This window comes from Fukomys damarensis, unplaced genomic scaffold (assembly GCF_012274545.1).
Source record: "Fukomys damarensis isolate Sample0158 unplaced genomic scaffold, DMR_v1.0_HiC HiC_scaffold_5, whole genome shotgun sequence".
Lineage (NCBI taxonomy): Eukaryota > Metazoa > Chordata > Mammalia > Rodentia > Bathyergidae > Fukomys > Fukomys damarensis.
The window spans coordinates 65741539-65745490 of record NW_022900917.1 but is presented as its reverse complement, the minus strand read 5'-3'; the positions used below and the strand labels follow the sequence as shown (position 1 = coordinate 65745490).

The 3952-nt window shown below is 48.7% G+C and overlaps 1 protein-coding gene across 5 annotated transcripts in view; it reads right to left on the bottom strand.

Annotated features, from left to right (window-relative positions):
• Znf250 (zinc finger protein 250) overlaps nucleotides 1–3952 on the bottom strand; it is a 39579-nt gene that overhangs the window by 11425 nt on the left and 24202 nt on the right. Inside the window, exons 1-2 of one of the 5 annotated variants that reach the window (XM_033760777.1) lie at nucleotides 3129–3146; nucleotides 1106–1189 (exon numbers count right to left, since the gene is read on the bottom strand). The exons of 1 other annotated variant lie outside the window; for it this stretch is intronic. The gene's annotated coding sequence lies outside the window, so the exon portion shown is untranslated. 3 more of the 5 variants (XM_033760778.1, XM_033760776.1, XM_033760779.1) reach the window with 3 other exon arrangements.

Here is a 3952-nt window from a genome sequence, read left to right as displayed (position 1 = left end):
TGGCTCATAAAAGTCCTGTAAAGATGCTGGGCCCCAGGGGTGGGGCTGAGACAGACCAGGAATCACTGCCACAAAATATTGGAAGTCTGAGGAGCCCCTTCATGGGGCTATGCCACCACCTAACCATTAGGCAAATACAAACAGCATCCCCCAGAGTGCTAAGTACACCCATGTAGCATCACAGTTGAACAAAGACCCATGTGCCCACCAGTCCAAAGGGTGGTAGCACAAAAAGTTCGATTAACAGACACAGTTCTTTTTGCTTTTGGAAATGTCCCTATAGAATAACCCAGAACAAAAACGAGAAGAATCAACCTCTCAGAAGCCATGATCATTTAAAGAAAACTGGAAAGCCACATCGCAGTGAGATACTTTCTGTCCTTTCTGTCAAATGAGACTCTAGCTTTCATGATTATTACCAGGCAGGATTGCAAGGACAAGAACTAAAAAGGGACTACCATGACATGAAAAGCTTAGAAACCAATCATTCTTTTTGGAATTTCTGATGGTCTAGATGTGACATCAAGATCTTTTTTTTTTTTTGAGACTGGGTTTCCCTATGCAGTTAAGGCTGGCCTTGAACTCACTATGTAGCCCAGGCTGGCCTGGAACCCATGGCGATCCTCCAGCCTCCCAAGTACTGGGATTACAGGCGCACTACCATACCCATTGACATGCTTGCCCTTCTATGAGACCCTGCACATGGAGCTGTGCTGGGACAGGAACTTTCCTAGCCCTGGTTTGAAGTAAGCTCCAGGATCTCCACCAGAGCTACTGCCCCCCATTCCTTACTCCTGGCCTCCTTGCAACTGATCTCTCTTCACCTTCATGCCATGGCTCTTGTTTTGTTCTCAGGGTTGGAAGAGTACAAAACAAAACACTGTTAAATATAACACCCACAAATTTCCCAGAATAATTGACCAGAATTACTTGTCCAAACTGATAGCTTTCCTACATCCCAGTGACATTTGGTCAAAGATATGACAGGGAAATTATTCTATTCACAAATATCAACAAGAAACAAACTTAGAAATTCACAGGTTCCCTACAGAGAAAACTATAAAAGATTATGGACAACAAAGGATAATCTGAAAAGCATACATACCAGGTCTCTATAAATACAAAGACTGGACAGACTGCAGTGATGCTCATCTGTCCATTCCATTCACAGTGATGACACATTTGTCATCTAAAAGAATAAACACGGGCATGTTGGAGACATTAAGAAAGGGGCCAGCCAAGAGAGGAGCTTAATCTGCCACAGGGCCGTGGTAACAAGAGCCACATGGGCCTCAATGAGAATGGGCAACTCAGGAACAGGGCAGAGCAGAGTCAAGTTTGATGGAAACATTCAAAATGCTGAAGGCAGCTCAGTGAGAAGGCTCTGGGTTCAATCCTCATTATTCCCCCCAACAATAATTAATAATAATAATAATAATAAAATTACCAGAAGATAATTTACTGAGTAGCACTAGGATGATGGGTTAAATATTTTGGGGAAAGTAAAATTAAATATTATGTGATTAACAAACTACTACAAAGTAGAGCAAAGACAGATTTAAAAAGTAAAAGAACAGAAAATTCAGATCATCTCATATAATGAAAATCTAACAAATCCACCAGACTAATGAATAAATGAATATTTAAAAATGACATCATAAAATAATTTAAAAACACAGGCCACAGCTGGATGTGGTGGTGCATGCCTGTAATCATAGCACTCAGGAAGCTGAGGCAGGAAGACTGCTGTGAGTTCCAGGCCAGCCTGAACTACACAGTGAAGCCCTAAAAAAAAACAAAAACAAAAAACAAAAAAAACAAAAAAAAGGAGGCTTTTTTAAGCAAAATATTAGAAGCAGTGAGTCTTGAGGGCAGAGACACAGCCAAATAGCTTGTAAATCAAAACCTTATGTACATCAAAGTCACCACAAAGTCCAGAAATGGGCCTAAAGACAGAAGAATTTAATATATGACAAAGATGGTTTCTCAAATCAATGGAAAGATAACTTATTTGATAGTGGATAGTGTTAGAAATTGTGATAATTTAGGGAAAACTGGATTTTTAAGCTCACCCCATATCTAAATTCCAGATGGATCCAACATTTTTACAAGTACCACAGAAATATAAAAGATTGTTTTAAAAATCAGAGTTAAAAGATACACAGAGAGGTGCTTTTTCAACTGGCAAATCACAAACGAAATACAAATAGCTAAAATACAAATGAAGAGACTTCAACCTTGCCAAGAACAGACTGGAAACGCAAGCAAGCGTCCCAGCGGGAAGAAGACAGGGCTGGTTCCCCAAGCGGCAGGAATGGGGCACCCACGCCCTAGCCTGCCATCCTGCCTCTCCACTTCTCGGTGCAAAGCCCACGGAACACAAATCTAAGACCTGTCACAGTGAAAAAGTCCGGCGTAGCTTTGCGTTCAGGTGCAGAACAGGAAATCCGCCGGCTGCGGGCAGTCAGAGCCGCACCCAAACCCCTGAAGAGGAAGCGCTTGGGGCCACCTTCGTTTATACCCCCAGGGGTAGGGTATTAGGACAGTAGCTTTCACGTTAGCTGATAAACTTAACGTTTCTATTATAAAATTTAAAAGCCAATAGTAAACAAAGACTGCTGTGTTACAAAACATTGGCCTCATTCATCAAAATAGGGCTTCTTACAAAGTAGCTAGAAGAGACAGCATCCGTAGAAAAACCAAAGCACATTCGGCCACCAGACCCGCGTAGCGCGTTCTCGCCCAGTGGGAGGCGTTTCCGCGGGTGAGGACTGGGGCGCCGGAGCGGGCCGCCAGGGTCCTCCCACGGCGGCCCAGAGAAATCTCTAGCCCGGCGCGGGCGGTGCCGGCAGCCCCAGCTATTCGGATGCTGAGGCAGGAAGATCTCCTGGGCCCAGGAGTTCTTGGCCAGCCTGGGTAACAGTGAGAGCCTGTCTCCGGTCCCTAAACAAAACCAACCTTCCCCCCCCACACCCATTCCGGCCAGTGCTGGCTGGAGACCTCGCGCCGCAGGTCGCTGAGGCGGGCCAAAGCGAGCGGACCAGTTGGAGCCATCGTCGCCGGGAAGACTGCGGGTCTGGTGTCCGCAAGGGAGGGGTTCCCGCTCAGAGCCCGCAAGCCTGACTCACCGTCCGCCTCAGCCTGGTAGCTGACTGCAGGCCGCCCGCAGGGTTCTCAGACAAAGGGGCCGCCCCGCCCCCTCTGCGCCGCCACCAATCCCCGAAAGCCCTGCGGCGCACGGACCACCAATCCTGATGCACGACGCCTGTCAATCCGGCCGCCCGCTCCGCCTACCCGCCAGTAGCTTGCTTCGGTGAAGGACTGCAGGGCTGTGATCTGGAGCCACTGAGATCTGAGGCTTTCTCCGTGTCTAGAGAGGCCGCGCCGCGCTCTGGAGGAGGCCAGTTCGCGTTGACGCTATCGCACTTCCGGGCGCGCCGGTGCCAGATCTACGTTTGATTCTCTGGTTATTCCCCCTCCGGCCACCTCTTCTCCCGGCTTAGCACCTACAGAGTTCGTTCCCGCCTCTGTTCCTTTACAGTTCCGGCTGCAAGGAAGCGGGTGCCCGCGCCTCAGCGCGGCGCCTCCTATTCATCACACTGATGTCCCTACCCGGGCCCTAGTGGGTGTTTCCTCCCTGGGCCCTGGCGCCGTCCCTGTTGCTCTCACGCCCAGGGCTTTACGAGCTTCTTGTGTGTGTTGAAGCCATGCGCCGCTACTGCTGCAGAGGAGACTGGTACCTCTGTGCCCAAAGAAAAAACGTCAGGGCGGGTGTGGAATGAGATCCATGAGGGAATTGGCTTTTTCCTGCCTTTGGTGGCCACCATCAAGACTGGTCGGGCTGGAGGCAACCGGGTGGGTGCCCGACTGTGGTGCTGGAGAATCTGTCCAATGGGAGGAGGCAGGAAGCCGAAGGATTTAGCTCAGTGGTTCCGCCACCTGCTTTGCAAGC